Raw genomic sequence first — 23,345 nt, 5'->3', positions numbered from 1 at the left:
GACACTTTATCAAAAACTACAAGTCAATCTGGGGCTTGCGTGGGCACCAGCCTCCTACCTCAGTGGTCTCTCTCTGAGCCATGAGCCAGACTATATGACAGCTGTTATGCCGCAAATCAATGTATTGACTTGGACAAGACTTCTCCTATACTGGGGTAGTGTTTATCTCAGCAAGGATATAAACCACCTCTTAAAGCTCCAACTTGTTGTTGTGTGAGTTCACAATGTCCAGCGGAGGAAAATAAGTCGGATACCAAATCGATTTCCTTGTTACACAAGTTAGATAGAGAGTTAAAGGAGCTACTGAGCGATAAAGTCATAGATTTCCCACAAAGGCCCACCAGCACATACTGCGTTTAGTTGTGTCAAGATTGAGCATTTAGTCTGACTTTGGATCAATGAATCATGTACAGTATGAATGAATTGTCCATTATTTCGTGATGAGTATTTTTGGTCCAATTTATGAGTATAATTTCCAATTAATTACAAGAAATTATTGAGTTCAAATGGATTGACCCCTTCTAACATGTGTATTATGGGCAAATCAATACCTACACACATTAGGACTACACAGGGAGTTCTAACAGATGTCATATAGCGAGACCATGCAAGAATATCCAATATGTAATCCTTATACATCCTTATACAGAACCCTAAGGTACAGGCCAGGCCAAGGTGTGTGTATCCTTGCCAAGGTGCTGTGCCTTTATAGATGATCCTACGTCACGTCGTTACTCTCTGTTTGTGCATCTCAGGACAACACTATTTATAACCCAGGGGCAGAGCGACAGAACTTGTATCCCCACCAAAAACAGCTTCCATTCAATTCCTTAGAGACGATCCACCCTCACCGCAATGTGCCGTTAAAACCCACCCCTTTTCCAATCAAGTAAACCAGTCATCGTAAAATTAATTCCCTGCCATCAGGCTATTGCCTCTCACTCTTTGGATAACGATCTCCTAAGCGGATAAATGTAATCCGATGTGTCGAGACGACAGACGGAATTGACTTGTAAATGGCCACTGGCCAAGCACAACAACTCGGCTAAATGCCGAAGGTGACAACCAACCACCAAGGTGATATTACAGACAACACCCCAAAGGCATGACAGCGTACGCCAAACACCCAACAAAACCCCAGCGTGAATCTCAGCCAAGAAACCCAGTGTGTCTCTCTTCTCAGATTGTCTCAGAATGCGTTTGGCGATGACGGACGGTGAAACGCATTGTCATACTTAATGGTCAATTAACAGTTTGTCGAGATTTGAACACTTAATGATTGCTGAGTTCATGATACGAAAAAAGACAAAGAAGAGGTCTATGAGACTTTGTTTGGAGCCGTTGCTAAGTTCGCCCTCGAACTTTGAAAAATAAGGATTGCAATGATTACGTTTCATTTGGGTTGAGTGCTGTTGATATATTGTTGATATACTGACTTGAATCCAAGCAGCCCTATTAAATCTTAAATCTTACACAATCTGTAATATTGCTTTAAAATTACTTTTTATAGCAATGCCCCCAACTGTATTGTAACACAATATGAAACTGTACTGAATTTGAACCAGATAGAGAGGCTATATATTTATTCATCTGCCCTAGTTCTACTGTATATGAACTTGGTTGTGTTCACTTCTACTAACCCATTCTACCTTGACATGTGAGTAACAACTCATCTTCTACCGGCAATGCATTTGTAGTGACCTATTTTTGCCCGAGGCATGGTCATAGTCAGTAACCTGGTCCTTACACTGAAGTATGCACAGTCATCATTATTAGACAATGCCTTATTGCAAAAGATCCATCACACTTCGTGATCGCGACAGGCGCTGAAAGAGCTCGGAGCTCTGTTCGGGTTTAACGTGGATTCAGGATGTCTTGTGATGGGCTTGAAAGGCAATCAGATTACATTAGAGCTGAATTGGGTTAACGTGGAAGCATGGCGTGCAGTGGCAGTGGCCGTGCAGTGTGGTTGTTCTGACAGTTCCTGTCTGCTGAAGAATATTGTCTTCTCTTTGACAGCAGAGGGAGAGACCACGGAGAGAGAGAGAACCAAGTCCCAAGAAACGGTTCAGCGGAGTGGGGATACGGTGCAGATCTGCATCGGTTGATGTGGTGGTATGGATTGGTGTGTGTGTGTGTGTGTGAGGATTTGTTCTCCACTCTACTCTCTCTCTGCCTCGCTTCCCCACCTATCCTCTACTCTACGCTCTCTCTGCCTTTCTTCCTCACCTATCCTCTACTCTTTCTGCCTCTTCCTCAACAATCCTCCACTCTACTCGCTTTACCTCACCCCCTCTCTCTGCCTCACCTATCCTCCACTCTACTCTCTCTCTGCCTCTCATCCTCACCTATCCTCCACTCTACTCTCTCTCTGCCTCTCTTCCTCACCTATCCACTCTACTCTCTCTGCCTCTCTTCCTCACCTATCCTCCACTCTCTCTCTGCCTCTCTTCCTCACCTATCCACTCTACTCTCTCTGCCTCTCTTCCTCACCTATCCACTCCACTCTCTCTCTGCCTCTCTTCCTCACCTATCCACTCCACTCTCTCTCTGCCTCTCTTCCTCACCTATCCACTCCACTCTCTCTCTGCCTCTCTTCCTCACCTATCCACTCTACTCTCTCTCTGCCTCTCCTCACCTATCCACTCCACTCTCTCTCTGCCTCTCATCCTCACCTATCCTCCACTCTACTCTCTCTCTGCCTCTCTTCCTCACCTATCCACTCTACTCTCTCTGCCTCTCTTCCTCACCTATCCTCCACTCTCTCTCTGCCTCTCTTCCTCACCTATCCACTCTACTCTCTCTGCCTCTCTTCCTCACCTATCCACTCCACTCTCTCTCTGCCTCTCTTCCTCACCTATCCACTCCACTCTCTCTCTGCCTCTCTTCCTCACCTATCCACTCTACTCTCTCTCTGCCTCTCTTCCTCACCTATCCACTCCACTCTCTCTCTGCCTCTCTTCCTCACCTATCCACTCTACTCTCTCTGCCTCTCTTCCTCACCTATCCACTCCACTCTCTCTCTGCCTCTCTTCCTCACCTATTCACTCCACTCTCTCTCTGCCTCTCTTCCTCACCTATCCACTCTACTCTCTCTCTGCCTCTCTTCCTCACCTATCCACTCCACTCTCTCTCTGCCTCTCTTCCTCACCTATCCACTCTACTCTCTCTCTGCCTCTCTTCCTCACCTATCCACTCTACTCTCTCTCTGCATCTCTGCCTCTCTTCCTCACATATCCTCCACTCTCTCTCTCTCTCTGCCTCTCTTCCTCACCTATCCTCCACTCTACACTCTCTGCCTTTCTTCCTCACCTATCCTCTACTCTCTCTCTGACTCTCTTCCTCACCTATCCTCCACTCTACTCTCTCTCTGCCTCTCTTCCTCAGATATCCTCCACTCTCTCTCTGCCTCTCTTCCTCACCTATCCTCCACTCTACTCTCTCTATCTCTCCTCCTCTCTCTGCCTCGCTCCCTCACATATCCTCCACTCCACCCTCTCTATCTCTCCACCTTCCTCTGCCTCTCTTCCTCACCTATCATCCACTCTACTCTCTCTACCCATTCCCCTCCCCTCCCAAAAGCTGATTCTGTCATGATATGACCCTCCCATGCTCTCTCTCTCTTTTCTGTGTGTACATAGCCAGGCTCACCACTCACCGTGCAGCAACAGGCATTAACCAGAACTCTCCGGGCGTGGCCGATTGATCACGGCTATTGTGTCTGCCCGGGTCCTCCATTTTACAGTTCAGTGTCCATGAAAAGGCGCTTTTGACCAGCCCGATCCATCACCCCCCCCATCACCCCCCCCCCCCCCCCCCCCCCCGCACCCAACAGCACAAAGTGGAGAGCCTACCGGCCAATTCCCCTATGACATTTTCACAAGCGCCCCTTTATCAATTTCACACCTCCGATGCCCCTCTACGGAGGGGGTTGGGGGGAGAGGGATCGAGGGAGGATTGATGGGAGAGTGTTTGAGAGAGTAAACATGAAGTTTGATGTTTAGGGAGTGATGTGAGTTCTGCACAAACAAACAGGGTGTCGTGTCCATTGAAGTAAGGGATGGTGCAAGGTCATTGATGCTATACATACGTGGATTTATATTACTATTGGTACGTAATGAATAGTTAACGGTCATTCAGTGTCCTCATTTTGATGAGATTATAAAATTATCTACAAGTGTAGTCAAATATTAATGTTGTTTTCTAACTAGGAATATGGTTGAACTTTGTACAGATGTAGGATATTAATTTTAGCCAGTTTGCTACAGCAGGAAAACAGGAAATGTGAACATTATTTCAAATAATAATAATGGAAACTTTTAGTAGGGGTTGATACATTTTTCAAGTCTGACATTTTAAGGTGGAAATTACTAACTTTAGAAGCATTTTTAAACCTTAAATACACTATAAGTGTATTTCAGAAACAAAAAAGCGATCATCAGTGTACATCCGTATACACCGAGTGTACAAAACATTAAGAACACCCCCCCCCCCCCCCCAGGTTTAAAAATCCTTCTTTAACCTGTCTTCTCCAATTCATCTACACTGATTGAAGTGAATTTAACAAGTGACATCAATAAGGGATCATAGTTTTCACCTGGATTCACCTGGTCAGTCTGTCATGGAGAGACTGGTTATTGTTAGTGTTTTGTACACTCAGTATAGCAAAGAGGTTCCAATTTCCTGTAACAAATATGTATCAACCCCTATAAAAAAATGTGTAAAACGCCATATATGTCCCATGTATTATGATTATTATTAATTCATTGTGATAATGTACAAACCTCTGTTTGCTGCCCCCTATAGTTTACATCTTCCTTTTGCTCTCCCTCACTTTCCATCTCTTTCTCTTCCATACTGTAATAAATAACACACATGCTAATTATTCATCCACTGACATCATCAAAGTTGTAATGGAAAATGTCCTCGCTTCCTCCTTTCACCATCTTGACACAATTAGGCCTTCAGATAGGCAGCCAACGGATCCATTTGAGAGGCACTTGATTGGTTGGTGAAGGTACTGTAGGAGGGCTTGTAGAAGCTCAGGGGAGGCTAAGTCAGTTTATTTGTGTTTGACGAGGCTGAATGCTACCTACGTCAGGCGGCACTTCAAGAAAGCGGAGTCGGAGAGGAGGAACGCGAGGGGAGGCAGGTGGAGAGAGGAGGAACGGGTGGAGAGAGAGGGGAGAGAGAGAGGAGAAACGGGAAGGGAGGCAGGTGGAGAGAGAAATAGGAAGAACGCAAGAGGAGGCAAGCAGAGATACTGTAGAGAGACAGAGGAGGAATGGGAAGGGAGGCAAGAAGAGAGAGACAGAGTTGGCAGGCAAGCAGGAGAGAGAGAGGAGGAACATGAGGGGAGAAAATTAGAGATAGAGAAGAGGAAGGCGAGGGGAAGCCAGTGGTGAGGGAGAGGAAGAGTGCAAAGGAGGCGAGCCGAGAGAGAGAAAGGCAAGGTGACTCGTTCACGAGCCGAAGGGTTTATGGGATTGCTCCCAGCTGCCTCTCGGTTTAGTGTATCCCTGGCGCCTATAATATCTTAATTGTTTCAAATTAAACGCTCGTAAAATCGCAAAGGAAATTTAGTTTTCTCACTGGCTAATTCAGTGCATACCCAACTTTCATCTGGGTACTCTGAATGTGGAGACTTTTAAAAGAGGAAAATGACTCCCATTCCAGATGAGTTGGGACTTAGTGTGTTAGAACTTGTTTTATAGGTTGTCAATTTCCACCTTGTGCATGTGCTTCATGTGACTGCGTCGATGCTACATGAGCTACATGTGTGTGTGTTTATGCGCTTGTGTGAGCGTGTGTGTGTGTATGCATATGAATGTTTGTGTGATTGTGTGCGTTCATCCGCGCGGGCGCACGTGTGTGTGGTGCTTATCATAATAACTGTCTAAATAACACTGGGGAGTTAACCGATCTAGACCCCCCTCCACCCGCCATGGCTTTCCTAAGACTCAGCTCATTCCAAGGAAGGAGCACACATTCAAATCACTCAACCAGCAAATGTGCCCTGAAAGGTTTCCTGTCACACTATACACACACAGACACACACACACAGACACACACACACACACACACAGACACAGACACACACACACACACACACACACACACACACACACACACACACACACACACACACACACACACACACACACACACACACACACACACACACACACACAGACACAGACACACACATATACACACACACACACACACACACACTCTCTCACTCACTCCATGTGTTTGCATGGATTCTCTGTGTTGAGCATTCACACTGCATGCCATATATTCTGTACAGCAGCTCATATACAGATACACGCCATGATACGTGAGACATTTATCAACCCAATCACCCCTCACAATCCACATCAGAAATTCCCATTAGCCCTAGTTAACCTGGCATATTTCCTCTTTCTCTTCGATAACTATGGGTCCCAAAGAAGCCCACGCAGGGGCAATTGCAGCTCATTAGACTGGGGGAGCGGGGTATTGTGGCGGGGATGGCAAGTTGATTATCCCAAGCAAAAACACCAGCTGAGATGGCTGACACCTCCTCACTGGAGCCGAGTGTTGGGGATTGGTAATGTGGATGATCAATCTCATCTGACTGGAATGGAGGTAAAGTGGGAACACTTTTCTTGATAGGTGTTCTAAATGTTTGTGACACTTGATGTGAGCTTGGGTATGTCCTTTAAATGTTTTTAATCCTTTTTTTGTATTCTCTTTGCATGGTTACTCCGGTCAACTACTGAGCAATGATCTTATGTCACAAGACCTTTATAACAATATCATAGAACGTCATAACAACTGACAATAGGCACGCACGTTCACCCGATTATAGCCTTACTAATACAACCATCAATGCAAAGTTCTACATTGTAAACCTTTCTTGCACGTTACCGAGGTACCACACTAGTTCACTGTGCGTCTCACTTTCGCCGAATGAGGGCATTAAGCAAACATATTCCATTAACGTTTCGACTTTGGTCCCAAAGCTGTCTGCCTCAGCTTAACGTGGAGTGGAGGGTGCACAAGGCTTATGTCAATACACGCCCCCCCCATTGCACAACATATCCTATCTATTACACGTAATCGTCGCTTCACTGTACCGACACCAGAGCCAAGTTTCACATGCTGAAAATCAATGCTGTAATTGCAACGCAACACAACATCATTTCTGATCCAGACTTTACATTGCACGCACAGACAATAATCTCTCTGACAGACAATGTTGCTGTTACATAAGGTTCGACAGGGCGGGTTTGTATGTGCACAACTAAGACGTCAATATTATCTTGGAGAGTATGACCAAAAGATGCATATTATGTGACAACATTTCGTATGAAATATTCTGCGTCACTCCATGTGTTTATTTTGTATTTCTAATCCAGATAATACCCACATCGACGTCATGATTAACCGATAGGTCACTTTGGATTTGATCTGGACTGACTTGACGGATGAAGAAGTAGAGGATGGGCAGTTCTCTATGTCAACTGGTTGAAACAACTTCTTTTCTAATGCATTTCCTGGTTCTATATCTTCACCTTTTCCCCTCTCTTCTTAGCACTTCTCTTCTTTTCATCTGCTGTTCTTCAACATCAATTAGTCTCAATGTTTTATATCTCTGTTCACCATGTGTGTTTCTCTCTTCTACTTCTAAATGTACTTGTGCCTCCTTCTCCTCTGCTCTGCTTCACATCCCTCTCTTTCCTCTCTTCCTCTTCCCCTCATTTCCATCCCTCTTCTCTCCTCTCCACCTTTCCTCTCAGTGCAATTGTGCATGCACTCACTTTTTCCATTCCTCCTCCTCGCCCCTCTTGTCCTCTGTTTTCCTCCCATCCTCTCCTCCTATTTTTGAGCCACTATACACTTTCCACTCCTCTTCTCTGCATTTTCTACCTCGTCTCCATTCCCCTCCAACCCCTATCTTATCACTTTTTCTTTTTCCTCTTCTCTTCTCTTTTCTCTCCACGCCACTTTTCATGTTGATCTATTCTTACCATCTCCAAACAACATCCTTCCCATATCATTTTCTCTTCCTCTCTTTACTGCCTACCCTCCAATCTCCTCTATTTTCCTCCACTCTTTTTTCCACATTTATCTTTTCTCCATTCCCTCTTCTCCTGCCCTCCCTTCTCTCCACTCTCTTGCCACCCTCCCATCCACTCCTCCACTCCTCCCCCATTCCCTCTCTTCTCCTCTCCTGTGTTTGTGCCCTTTCGCTCCATGCACATCTAATGGCTGTGGTGTAATCCACTGGCTAATCTGCTGACAGTCTGTGTGACAAGGCATTAGCTCTGTGTCACTGCCTACCACACTGCCTCCCAGGGTCTCTGTATGTGCATCACGGCCTCTTAGAGTTCTGCTTGACCTCTCTCTCTCTCTCTCTCTCTCTCTCTCTCTCTCTCTCTCTCTCTCTCTCTCTCTCTCTCAATTTAAGGGCTTTATTGGCATGGGAAACAGATCTTAACATTGCCAAAGTAAGTGAAGTAGATCCCTCTCTCGTCTGCCCTGTATAAAGCCGACTGAATAACAGACTGATAAATCACTATCAACCAGACCTGGGGTCAAATACTTTATCTGGGGACTGAGGGGATGGGTCAGGATTATCTTTATATGCATTTATTTGAAAAAGAAAAACGACAAAACAAAATAAAAAGTTTTGTCGCTAAGAAAAACCAAGGGAGTATAGCATAATGGCTGGACTAAATGACTGTCTGCTGTTTTCACAGTCTGCCATTGTAGGTTGACCTATGTGCAATGCTGTTTGATTGGACATTTAATTTGATGGCATATTTAATTAACTTTATAAGGTAGTGGAAGGGAATGTTGTCTGTGTGTTTGTGTCTGTGTGTGTGTGTGTGTCTGTGTGTGTGGACCGACACTCAATCTCCTCCCTCATCTTAATCTCCAGCCAAAACCCCCCGACAAGCGCTCAAACGCACCTAGTACCAGTCCCTTCTCTCTTTCATCCACTCTGCTTCTATCTCTCCATCCCCTCTGCTTCTATCTCTCCATCCCCTCTCTCCTTTTCTTTAACAAGCCCCAGACCCGGACCTCCATCTCTCCCTGTAATCCTGTTATCGTGCTTGACCCCAGTAGATCTGTGCGTGAGTGTGTGTGTGTCCACGGCATATCTGTCAGCTAGCCACACAGATTATCCAGAGACAGCAGTCGGACACAATGGACTCCCGTTCTGAAGTGGAGGAGATTGCCTGATCCCCTGTAGCTGATAAGTTCCGCCCCTGGTGCTGGGCTTTAGAATATGAGAAGGTCTGAAGCAAGAAGGGAAGGAGGAAGGGTCAGTCTCCTTGCTATAGCGATCACTAATCACTGGCTAGCCTTTTTCAAAGGGAATAAGGGAGACGGAGAAAAGGGGGGGTGCGCTTGGTTGAAAATGAACCAGGCCAGCTAGAGCGATCGATTGATGAGTTTTTTGTGTAACGGTCTGTGAATAAGTCCTTAATTAAACTGATTGTGTGTTCCAAGACGTGGTATAAGCATTCATGACATGTCAATTGTCCTGTATAAGGCAGTAAAGCTGTACATTTATTCATGTTAAAACAACATACACTGGTGGAATATTAACGCATGGTTATAATCACTACGATTACTACAGGTACACTTATTCATCGTATATCATGAACGCATTCAGATGCATTGCATCTTGTTGGTAGCCATTACCATAAACGACACCATTCATTCATCAAAAGTCTGATAAATGCACTTGAATTGCTTTGGGTAAGAATGCATCTACTCCACTCACAACAGTTTGTCCTTTTCCATTAAATCATCCTGACCAGTTTGTTTGCCACCACAGAGACGCCATCCTGATGATACACATAACAAGAGGCAGACTCTGATGAAACACAGCTCGCTAAAGTACTGTCAGTGTCTAGATGTAGATGATTAATTTGTCTGCAGCCTCCGAACCACGTCGCTGGTGCCAGCTGTCGCTTGACAGATACTGTAGGATTCTTCCCGCACTGTATTAAGATACAACTGTGATGTTTAAGAGGCTTGACAAACAGCACACTATAGGGCTCTGTTATATACACGATGGTATTTGAGGATACCTTGGGGGTAAAGTGGAATCCCTTGGGATATTTCTGGGATAGGTCATGTTTCTGGGCACAAACTGAAGTGCTTTACTGCAATGTGTGAAGACTACTTTTCCCTAACTTGTCAGATGCTTTGATAGATACCACTTTGATAAATTACAGCCTAACATAGTGAATTGTGTGACCTTGTGTTATCTTCTATTGCTACAATGCTAACTTACTCTGTATACGGTATAAGGCATTGATTAGCGTTACTTTATAGGCACAACACTCCATAAAACATCATAAAGTACATTCTCGCCAATGACAACGTATATCACATTGCTGTTAATGGAACATAGCAGATTTCAAAAGAGACCCACTGATCCGACTATGATAAGACTTGGTAGTAATTTCACAGGCTGAGTGTGTGGTGTATGCTTGTGTGACGGGTTCACGGCCCCTCTGACACACACACACACAAACACTCTCTCTCTCTTTCTTACACTGACACTGACACACACATGCGCACACACCCACCGAACCACCCCCCTCTACACACACCACACACACACACACACACACACACACACACACACACACACACACACACACACACACACACACACACGCACACACACGCACACGCACACACACACACACACACCACCCTGGGAATCAGGAGTAAGAGTTACTGCAGTTGTATTGATCTGTCTTAATTATAGGACTCAATATAAATATATTTGACAGCAGCAGCCACTTTTATGGCAGAGTAAGTTGGCCAATCATTCCTAATGGCATGAGTTCAGCTGACTATCTCTAATAAAGACACAGGAGGCATGCAATCTGTCTAGGAGCCATGGTGTTAACTGATATATTCATATGGAGACCACAATTATACGGTTGTTTTTCCACTAAAGTACGTTTGATGTGCTCCTACAATGAATGATATGTGGATGAGAAAGACTCATCCAAGTGAACAGTGTGGAATGTAGGTCATGATTGCGAGGTGCACTCTGAGAACCCACGTCGAGCTTCAAACTCCTGAGTAGATCCTGGTAATTAAAACATAAATTGGAGCCATTGAAAGGCGCGCGGGAAAGACGGGCCCCTCAGCTAGGGTTATTGATTTCCCTGCATACTTCAAAACAATTGCTCTGATATGTGCACAGTAAAATATAGGAGCCTTTAGATAAAATCAATAGCAAACAAGCCGCCCGACCTCTCCAAACAATGGCCTGTGAATTACAATCAGCCAATTCTGCTGGGATTTGAGGGAGTAGGGAACAGATGAAGTCTGCGTCCCAATTGGCACTTCATTCTCTACATAGTGCACTACTTATCTGCAATACCGGTCAAATGTTTTAGAACACCTACTCATTCAAGGGTTTTTCTTTATTTGGACTATTTTCTACATTCTAGACTAATAGTGAAGACATCAAAACTATGAAATAACACATATGGAATCATGTAGTAACCAAAAAAGTGTTAAACAAATTCAAATAGATTATATATTTGAGATTCTTCAAAGGAGCCACTCTTTGCCTTGATTACAGCTTTGCACACTCTTGGCATTCTCTCAACCAGCTTCACCTTCACATTCCCTCCACAAGCTTAATTTCCTCCTGTAGCAAACTGGCTCTAATTAAGACCCTACAAGTATAGATAAACAGACAGACAGAAAGCGCAAGAGAGACAGACAGATAGACAGACGTGTAGACAAATATAACAACGTTCACATTTCAACATTTGTGCAGAACTACATTGCAATACAACAATCCAACACAATAACATCATACACAGTGTCGTATGTGCACATAGCCCTGTGTCTCTATCTATCGGGCCCAAATAGCATGACAAGCCAAAAAGGGAACAATAGCTATCCTCTGTCAGCCATGTGTTACAGCTAAGGGAGTGTTAGCTAAAACAGCCGCCGGCAGCAACCCATACTGCAACTCACACCTGAACCCCACTGCTCAGTTGGACTAAGTTGTGTCGGTAACTTAAAATGCTAAGTGGAGTGCGACGGAAGAGAACCAACAGAAGAAAGGATGGAATATCAAGTGATCTTTCTTGCAAAGGTGAATTTGGTAGCACTTAACAATTAGATACCCTCTATGAAGGCTGTTACCGTGGGTTTTATCACAAAGAGGGTTCACTGGATAGTTAAAGACTAAATAAATAGAGAAATTAAAACGATTTGGTTACTAGCTGTTTAACTTTGCTTAAACTGTTTATCTTTTAAAGTTATGTCGCCATTCAATCATCTTAGTCACGCAATATTATTACTAAGAGTCCCATCTCTACAGACATAGATGAGCTAATAATACCACAACACCCCAAAGTGCTTATGAAGATGTTATACCAAATGAATAAGCATGTAACGACGCATGGATATGCATGTAATAACTCATATGGCGTGTGATATTGCAGTCTCCGCTCTGATTGATGTGTCACATGTATCTAATGTAGCCTTTAATCCACGGGTAGAGTAATCCCTGATTTCCAGGGATGTCTCCCCTACCTCTTCCAGACTAATTCACATGCCCGATGCATCGTCCTTCAGTCCAGCCCTGCCAACCCTACATCTAGGGAAAGCGAGAGTTCAGCCAACACTGGCACTGAGGCGAGGCATGGAGGGAGAGAGAGAGAGAATGAGAGAGAGAGAAAATGGAGAGAGAGGTTGGACCGACAGCGGGAGGGAAAGAGAGGATAGAGAGAGAGAGGGGAAAGGAGAGAGAGGTGGATGGAGAGAGAGAGAGAGAGGTGGGGGAGAGAGGGTGTATTGTGGGTTTCCCATCTAGCCGTGCATCTTCAAAGCGCCTTTCATCACCTTGCCCCTGCATGAGATGCATGTCTACACACACACAAACACAAACACTCATATCACACAAATATGCCCATAAGTGCACAGACTCTGCTATTCACTCAACTGACACACTTACACAAATTATCTCTTTCACACGCACGCACACACACACACACACACACGCCTGACTAGTACGCCGCCTGGTCCAAAAATTACTGCGATGAATGGGTCTCCGACACGATTCGACATTTCCTCCATTTCATTAATCCAAAATAGAGGAAGGAAGGAGAAAAAGCAGGAGGCCAAAGCATATAAAAAAATGGTAAACAGGTGCAGAGGAACCTCACACACACACACACAGCTCTACGAAGCGCGGGGAAAGGCTATCGGGAGAGAACAGACAAAAGGAATTAAAACAGAAGCACTAACAGGAGCTGACGTGTCCAAGGCAGATTACTAATTATGCCTCAACTACCTCAGCCTGTTTCAACCACACCTCAGTACAGTAGGATAGTATCACACAGAGGAAGCCTATGTAGGCTAACGGAAGTCCACACGCTGCTTTCCCTATACAGTCTCCTGAGAGGTATGATCCTTTACAATGGTTTTGGAAAAAAGGTTGCATATGAACATTTTTGCAATGAAACATTTCAGTTGATACATAGAAACTCTTTTAAAATACATTTTTAGTCACATGAATCTTAATTAAAGAGTTGCCATTGTATGTGTAATAATTACTTCTAAAACATAATATAACCTATACTCTGAGTATACAAAACATTAAGAACACCTGCTCTTTCCATTACATGGTGAATCCAGGTCAAATCTATGATCTCTTTTTGTGATGTCACTTGTTAAATCCACTTCAAATCAGTGTAGATGAAGGAGAGGAAACAGGATAAAGAAGGATTTTTAAAGTCTGGAGACAGTTGAGACATGGATTGGGTAATGTGTTCCATTCAGAGGGTGAATGGGCAAGACAAAATATTTTAGTGCCTTTTAATGGGGTATAGTAGTAGCTGCCAGGCTCACCAGTTTGTGTCAAGAACAGCAATGCTGCTGGGTTTTTCACGCTCAACAGTTTCCTGTATGTATCAGGAATGGTCCACCACTCAAAGGACATCCTGCCAACTTGACACAACCGTAGGAAGCATTGGAGTCAACATGGGCCAGCATCCCTGTGGAACGCTTTCCACACCTTGTAGAGCCCATGCCAAACAAATTGAGGCTATTCTGAGGGAAGAAGGGTGGGGTGCAACTCAATATTAGGAAGGTGTTCTTAATGTTTGTATATTACTGAACTGTGTCACTTGTCCATCTAGTTGAATTCAGTCTGAATATCCAAATAAAATGTTACATTATATCTTCGATTTAATTTTGAAAAGAGCATTAAGTAAGATCAATAATAACAAGGCTATGGTCTGATATTCTTTATCTGATAGTAAACAGTAAAATAGCAGATTTACACCACAGCAAAGGTTCAAATGTTTACTGTTGCATCTTTCACAGGGGTTAAATGGAAGTTCAGTGGGTTATTCACCACATTAAGGGGGTTACCTTCCGTTCAACATCAGCAGGAAACCGATAATACATGGATTGTCTGACTGACAAAATGTCATGGTAAACCAAACGACATGATATTGCGGTGTAGCAGAAGTCAAACGGAAACTGGCACACATTCAAAGGCCCAATATCTATAGCCACAGGTTCTCACAATTTGGATGTGGATGGATGTGAATTGACTTGGATGTCTATTTGGTTTGAAGGAGATCATTGATTCATGTTGAGAAGCTCCTAAATCACACACACACACAAACACACACCACACACACACACACACACACACACACACACACACACGTGGCAGGGTCTACAGTGGCAGGGTCTACAGTCAATCACGGATTACAAAAAGAAAACCGGCCCCGTCACGGACCAGGATGTCTTGCTCCCAGGCAGACTAAATAACTTTTTTGCCCGCTTTGAGGACAATACAGTGCCACTGACACGGCCCGCAACTAAAACATGCGGACTCTCCTTTACCGCAGCCGACGTGAGGAAAACATTTAAACATGTCAACCCTCGCAAGGCTGCAGGCCCAGACGGCATCCCCAGCCGCGCATGCGCAGACCAGCTGGCTGGTGTGTTTACGGACATATTCAATCAATCCCTATCCCAGTCTGTTGTTCCCACATGCTTCAAGAGGGCCACCATTGTTCCTGTTCCCAAGAAAGCTAAGGTAACTGAGCTAAATGACTACCGCCCCGTAGCACTCACTTCCGTCATCATGAAGTGCTTTGAGAGACTAGTCAAGGACCATATCACCTCCACCCTACCTGACACCCTAGACCCACTCCAATTTGCTTACCGCCCAAATAGGTCCACAGACGATGCAATCTCAACCACACTGCACACTGCCCTAACCCATCTGGACAAGAGGAATACCTATGTGAGAATGCTGTTCATCGACTACAGCTCGGCATTTAACACCATAGTGCCCTCCAAGCTCGTCATCAAGCTCGAGACCCTGGGTCTCGACCCCGCCCTGTGCAACTGGGTACTGGACTTCCTGACGGGCCGCCCCCAGGTGGTGAGGGTAGGCAACAACATTTCCACCCCGCTGATCCTCAACACTGGGCCCCACAAGGGTGCGTTCTGAGCCCTCTCCTGTACTCCCTGTTCACCCACGACTGCGTGGCCACGCACGACTCCAACTCAATCATCAAGTTTGCGGACGACACAACAGTGGTAGACTTGATTACCAACAACGACGAGACGGCCTACAGGGAGGAGGTGAGGGCCCTCGGAGTGTGGTGTCAGGAAAATAACCTCACACTCAACGTCAACAAAACTAAGGAGATGATTGTGGACTTTAGGAAACAGCAGAGGGAACACCCCCCTATCCACATCGATGGAACAGTAGTGGAGAGGGTAGTAAGTTTTAAGTTCCTCGGCGTACACATCACAGACAAACTGAATTGGTCCACCCACACAGACAGCATCGTGAAGAAGGCGCAGCAGCGCCTCTTCAACCTCAGGAGGCTGAAGAAATTTGGCTTGTCACCAAAAGCACTCACAAACTTCTACAGATGCACAATCGAGAGCATCCTGTCGGGCTGTATCACCGCCTGGTACGGCAACTGCTCCGCCCACAACCGTAAGGCTCTCCAGAGGGTAGTGAGGTCTGCACAATGCATCACCGGGGGCAAACTACCTGCCCTCCAGGACACCTACACCACCCGATGTCACAGGAAGGCCATAAAGATCATCAAGGACAACAACCACCCGAGCCACTGCCTGTTCACCCCGCTATCATCCAGAAGGCGAGGTCAGTACAGGTGCATCAAAGCTGGGACCGAGAGACTGAAAAACAGCTTCTATCTCAAGGCCATCAGACTGTTAAACAGCCACCACTAACATTGAGTGGCTGCTGCCAACACACTGACTCGACTCCAGCCACTTTAATAATGGGAATTTATGGGAAATTATGTAAAATATATCACTAGCCACTTTAAACAATGCTACCTAATATAATGTTTACATACCCCACATTATTCATCTCATATGTATATGTATATACTGTACTCTATATCATCTACTGCATCTTTATGTAATACATGTATCACTAGCCACTTTAACTATGCCACTTTGTTTACATACTCATCTCATATGTATATACTGCACTCAATACCATCTACTGTATCTTGCCTATGCCGCTCTGTACCATCACTCATTCATATATCTTTATGTTCATATTCTTTATCCCCTTACACTTGTGTCTATAAGGTAGTAGTTTTGGAATTGTTAGCTAGATTACTTGTTGATTATTACTGCATTGTCGGAACTAGAAGCACAAGCATTTCGCTACACTCGCATTAACATCTGCTAACCATGTGTATGTGACAAATAACATTTGATTTGATTTGATTGGACACACACACACACACACACACACACACTTGTCACCATGTGAATCCGCGTTTTTAATGAACGGCCCGAAGGCCCATTCCAAGGCCGCGCCAGCCTCGGTGCATTCCCATAATGCACCGCTCAGCTGCTAAAAGGGACGATGGGACGAGGGAGACGGCCGTGGCGCCATTTATCACTGTCAGATGCAGCTGAGCGCAAGTTCTTATTGGCTGGGCAGAACTCAGCGACTGCTAAAGCGGTACGCCGATCTCTCGCACAATTATAATTAAATAGTATGGAGAATACAGCAGTGGGCTTTCTCTCTCTGTTTTCTCTGATTCTTTCTCTCTCTAAGACTTCTATTCTGCCTGTGCCAGCACAAATGCAGTCCACAGACAATTCAAGTTAATAAAAAAGAGGCAGCTACTGTAAAATGGTACGATATGCCTCCATTGTAGAAAAACAGCTGGGATATGATGGTGGTTGAAAAAGTGTTATTACTCAGCTACTGTAAAATGGTATGATATGCCTCCATTGTAGACAAACAGCTGGGATATGATGATGGTTGAAAATGTGTTATTACTCAGCTACTGTAAAATGGTACGATATGCCTCCATTGTAGAAAAACAGCTGGGATATGATGGTGGTTGAAAATGTGTTATTACTCAGCTACTGTAAAATGGCACTACAGTATATGCCTCCATTGTAGAAAAACAGCTGGGATATAATGGGGGTTGAAAATGTGTTTTTACTCAGAGCTATTCTCTCCAAATTATTTGATGTAACACTGGTCAGGACCAACATGTTACAGTGAGACCTAGCTACACTGGAGCAGAGATTGTGATGTCAGTATGTCAAACACACAGCGGCCCTCAAAGAAACCTCACTGGACTTTATGCCAACTGGAAACCACATATCCTGAGGCCGCATTTATTGTAGCTGGGGATTTAAAAAAAAGCAAATTTGAGGAAAACGTTACCGAAGTTCCATCAACCCATTGACTGTAGTACTAGCGCTGCTAAAACACTCAACCACTGCTACTCCAACTTCCGGGATGCCTACAAGGCCCTGCCCCGCCCTCCCTTCAACAAATCTGATCACGACTTCATTTTACACCGCCCTTCCTATAGGCAGAAACTCAGACAAGAAGTACCCATGCTATTCAACGCTAGCCTGACCAATCGGCATCCACACTTCAAGATTGTTTTGAACACGCGGACTGGGATATGTTCCTCCGAGAATAATATTGAGTAGCCTCCGAGAATAATATTGACGAATACACTAATACGGTGACTGAGTTTATCAAGAAGTGTATAGAAGATGTTGTACCAACTGTGACTATTAAAACCTACCCTAACCAGAAAAAGTGGACAGATGGCAGCATTCGCACAAAACTGAAAGCTCGAACAATCGCATTTAATCATGGCATGACTGGGAATACGGCCGAATAGAAACAGTGTAGTTATTCCCTCCGTAAGGCAATCAAACAGACAAAACGTCAGTACAGAGACAAAGTGGATCTCCGAATTCAACGGCTCAGACATAAGGGTCACAGGCAATCACCGACTAAACCAGCCAAGTCACGTTTTGCTTCTGGACAAGCTAAACACCTTTGCCCGCCTTCAGGACAACACAGTGCCACCGACACGGCCCGCTACCAAGGACTGTGGGCTCTCCTTCTCCATGGCCGACGGGACTAAGACACTTAAGCACATTAACCCTCGCAAGGCTGCCGGCCCAGACAGCATCCCTAGCCACATCCTCAGAGCATGCGCAAACCCCCTGGCTGTATTGTTTACAGACATATTCATTCTCTCCCTATCACAGTCTGCTGTCCCCACATGCTTCAAGATGTCCATCATTGTTCCTGTATCCAAGAAAGCAAAGGTAACTGAACTAAATTACCATTGCCCTGTAGCACTCACTTCTGTCATCATGAAGTGCTTTGAGTGTCACGAATTCTGCCGAAGTTGATGCCTCTCCTTGTTCGGGCGGTGTTCGGCGGTTGACGTGGCCGGTCTTCTAGCCATTGCTGATCCATTTTTAATTTTCCATTTGTGATGTCTTGTTTTCCCACACACCTGGTTTCATTTCCCTCATTATGTGTTGTGTATTTAGCCCTCTGTTTCCCCCATGTCTTTGTGCGTGATTGTTTATTGTTAGGTCGGTATGTTTCCGGCTGGTTTATTCCCGGGTGCAGTTTCACCCGGGTTTAGTGGCAACCGTTATTTTTGTTCGCACATTGGGTTTGTTACTTTGGGCATTTGCCTTTATTAAAGTGCGTTGTTCACTTATCTCTGCTCTCCTGCGCCTGACTTCATGCACCAGCTACACCAACCGCCTGACATTGAGAGACAAGTCAAGGATCATATCACCTCTACCTTACCTGACACACTAGACCCACTTCAATTTGCTTACCGCCCCAATATATCCACAGATGATGCAATCACCATCACACTGCACACTGCCGTATCCCATCTGGACAAGGGGAATACCTTTGTAAGAATGCTGATCATTAACTATAGCATTCAACACCATAGTACCCTCCAAGCTCATCATTAAGCTTGTGGCCCTGGGTCTGAACCCCACCCTGTGCAACTGGGTCCTGGACTTTCTGACGGGCCCCCACCTCCACTTCACTGATCCTCAACACAGGGGCCTCACAAGGATGAGTGCTCAGCCCCCTCCTGTACTCCATGTTCACACATGAGTGCAAGCCACTCACGCCTCCAACTCAATCATCAAGTTTGCAGATGACACAACAGCAGTAGGCCTGATCACCAACAATGATGAAACAGCCTACAAGGAGGATGTGAGGGCCCTCGGAGTGTGAAAATAACCTCTCACCCAATGTCAACAAAACAAAGAAGCTGATCGTGGACTTCAGAAAACAGCAGAGGGAGCACCACCCTATCCATATCGATGGGACTGCAGTGGAGAAGGTGGAAAGCGTCAAGTTCCGTGGTGTACACATCACTGACAAACTGAAATGGTCCACCCATACAGACAGCGTGGTAAAGATGGAGCAACAGCGCCTCTTCAACCTCAGGAGGCTGAATAAATTTGGCTTGGCACCTAAAAACCTCACTAACTTTTACAGCTGCACAATTGAGAGCATCCTGTTGGCCTGTATCACCGCCTGGTACGGCAAATGCACCGCCCGCAACCGCAGGGTTCTTCTATCCTATTCTACTGTACCTTAGTCTATGCCGCTCTGACATTGTTTGCCCAAATATGTATATATTCTTAATTCCATTCCTTTACTTTAGATGTGTGTGTATTGCTGTGAAATTGTTATATATTACTTGTTAGATATTACTGCACTGTTAGAGTTAGAAACACAAGCAATTCGCTACACCCTCAATAACATCTGCTAAACATGTGTATGTGACAAGTTGACTTGACTTGACAAACACACAGCCTCACTCACTGTCACATGACAATGTACATGCCAACTTTGTCAGTCTCTATGAGTCATTCTAATGAACTTAGTGTCAACCAAAGGTCAACGTTTCTGACAGAATCAATGTGACTTATGGACCATCATGATGTGTATCTGCAAATTGCATATGAGATCACTATCACATCCACACAAACACGATAAAACACACTAGCCTACCTTCAAGCACCCAAGCAACTGTCCCAATGATTCAAGAGCTGTAAGGCAAAAAAATACACATTAGATCAAAAATCAATTAATCAACCACTACTGTTTAAAAGGGAATATGAAACTTGGTCTCATGATGCAAGGCATACATGGAAACTTACACAACTTCTTAATCATAATCAACCAAACACATTGTGAGTTGTACTAACACAGTGAGAATCCAATACTTGTGTCCGTTGCTTCATACAGTATAAAGGGCAAAGCATTTATTACGAGCAGATTACATTTGGCAGGCATATGTGTCTGCACTACGCCTCCTAATTCCGCCTTGTTAAGAACTTCCCACGGCGATATTCAATCACTGCTCCGATGTGGTTTGTCTCCCATTTACTTCCCTGGGCAAAAAAAGTTAATTCTACAAAGGGAGAGTGGGGTAGTTTCAGAGAGGGGTGGGGGGCACTGAGATGCTTTCATTTTAGCGACTACTTAATTAAAATGTGGACGGCACTCAAAAGGTCAGAGATTGTGGCTTGGGCGCATTGCTACTGATTGCGTGCATATAGTGCCACTCAAGGTCTCCTAGATTAATCTGCGGTTCACTTGCAGTCGAAGAAACAAAATGAGTTCTTCTTCTGATAAACAGGAAATCTGTATTCTCAGTTTCCCCCTTTCTGGCCAGTCGAAAGATAAAGTAGAGTTTTTTTGCTGTTGTCAGCGTAATTTATTTTGGCCGGAGCGTATGATTGCAGAGGATATGGAGGCTATGAGTGTTGTATGTGAATGGCTACTGTCGAAGTGGCGACGTTTGGAATTTAAGCTTAGTTTATATGCGTACTGTAGAGCACAGTCGTTAAGGAGAAATGGTCATTTGATATACAGTGCTTTTGGAAAGTGTTCATACCCCTGGATTTTTTCCACATTTTGTTACGTTACAGCCTTATTCTAAAAGGGATAAAATATTGTTTTCCCTCATCAATCTACACACAATAATCCACAATGACAAAGAAAAAACGCTTTTTGGGTGGGGATAATTTACATAAGTATTCAGACCCTTTACTCAGTACTTTGTTGAAGCATTTTTGGCAGCGTTGAGTCTTCTTGGGTATGACGCTACATCTGTATTTGGAGAGTTTCTCCCGTTCTTATCTGCAGATCTTCTTAAGCTCTGTCAGGTTGGATGGGGAGCGTCGCTGCACAGCTATTTTCAGGTCTCTCCAGAGATGTTCGATCTGGTTCAAGTCTGGGTTCTGGCTGGGCCATTCAAGAAGTCACTCCCGTGTCGTAAGTCTCTAAGAGCTTTCCACCACTGTTCAGCATTTGCCCATTCATCTTTTCCAAGCTCTTCAAGCTCAGTCAAATTGGTTCTGGATCATTGCTAGACAACCATTTTCACATCTTGCCATAGATTTTCAAATAGATGTAAGTCAAAACTGTAACTCGGCCAGTCAGAAACATTCACTGTCTTCTTGGTAAGCAACTCCAGTCTTGATTTGGCTGTTAGATCATTGTCCTGCTGAAATGTGAATCCATCTCTCAGTGTCTGGTGGAAAGTACATTGAATCAGGTTTTTGTCTAGGATTTTGCCTGTGATTGGCTCCATTCCGTTTCTTTTCTATCCAGAAAATCTCCCCAGTCCTTAATGATTACAAGAATACCCATAACATGATGCAGCCACCACTATGTTTGAAAATATGGAAAGCGGTACTCAGTAATGTGTTGTATTTTCTTTGCCCCAAACAATTTGCCCCTGTATCTTGTATTGACTGGGTGTATTGATACACCATCCAAAGTGTAATTAATAACTTTTTTTTCCCATCTACCAATAGGTACCCTTCTTTGTGAGGTATTGGAAACCATCCCTGGTCTTTGTGGTTGAATCTATGTTTGAAATTCACTGTTCGACCGAGAGACCTTACAGATTGTATGTGCGGGATACAGAGATGGGGTACTGTAGTTACTCAAAAATCACGTTAACCACTATTGTTGTAATACAGAATGAGTCCATGCAATTTATTATGTGAACTGTTAAGCAAATGTTTACTCCTGAACTTATTTAGGCTTGCCACAACAAAGAGGTTGAATACTTACTGACTCAAGACATTTCAGCTTTTCATTTTTTATTAATTTGTAAAAATTCTAAAAACAATTCCACGTTGACATTATGGGGTATTGTGTGTAGGCCAGTGAACTCAAAATTATCTATTTAATCCATTTGAACTTCAGGCTGTAACAAGGGGTGTGAATACTTTCTGAAGGCACTGTAACAATACTGCCATATTCATATCAGCTGAACTGGTGAAATGTTTGAAGGAATTGGGGCTTGGTTTTTTACATGGGCAAAAAATGGTTAACAGCGACACATTTGTCCAGCCAGCAAATGAGGCAATGGAAATGCCGTCTGCTGTACTTCTTTGGACCGGTTACAGCACAGGCACAATAGTCCCCCTAGTCAGTGAAAAATTCACAAGATGTCCCAAGAAACACCAGGACAAACACCAAATTATGTCAGCAAAGGAATAGTTTGGTCCTACAAACTATACATATAGGCCAGGTACCCCCAAATTTAGCCCCGCGGGTGGTTTTAGTTTGCCCCCCCCTCCCAGTTTTCTGAGCAAATTATTATATTTTATTTTATTTTATTTTATTGTTGGACATAAAAGACAGCAAATCAGCTCCAAGTGATTTTAATTTTGGAAATCTGTTCCCAAGTATTCCCATGCATAATAGCGAGACTTGTGATCGTATACAAATGTAAATGTTGTTTGTTTGTTTGAAATGATTATGTTTTAGTGAAATATCTTCATGGGCTTCTTGCAGTCATTTTGTAGTCTACAAATGATTTATAATTATATTACGGCCCATCCACTCAAAAATAAATCGTCCCACAGCTGAAGCATTTCACTACACCTGCAATAACATCTGCTAAATATGTGTATGTGACCAACACAATTTCATTTGATCCCTTCTA

General features: G+C 44.2%; 1 protein-coding gene across 40 annotated transcripts in view; it reads right to left on the bottom strand.

The window, feature by feature from the left end:
- The window catches only part of LOC110500605 (receptor-type tyrosine-protein phosphatase delta), a 589,354-nt gene that overhangs the window by 209,319 nt on the left and 356,690 nt on the right, over positions 1–23,345 (bottom strand). For 39 of the 40 annotated variants that reach the window (XM_036958029.1, XM_036958028.1, XM_036958035.1 and 36 more), the window contains one exon: positions 20,390–20,427. The exons of the other annotated variant lie outside the window; for it this stretch is intronic. The gene's annotated coding sequence lies outside the window, so the exon portion shown is untranslated. The remainder of the gene's footprint in view (positions 1–20,389; positions 20,428–23,345) is intronic. 40 annotated transcript variants of the gene reach the window in all.

The sequence above is a fragment of the Oncorhynchus mykiss genome, chromosome 21 (genome assembly GCF_013265735.2).
Source record: "Oncorhynchus mykiss isolate Arlee chromosome 21, USDA_OmykA_1.1, whole genome shotgun sequence".
Taxonomy (NCBI): Eukaryota; Metazoa; Chordata; class Actinopteri; order Salmoniformes; family Salmonidae; genus Oncorhynchus; species Oncorhynchus mykiss.
Note: the sequence above shows the minus strand (reverse complement) of the source record. Positions and strands in the feature narration are given on the sequence as shown.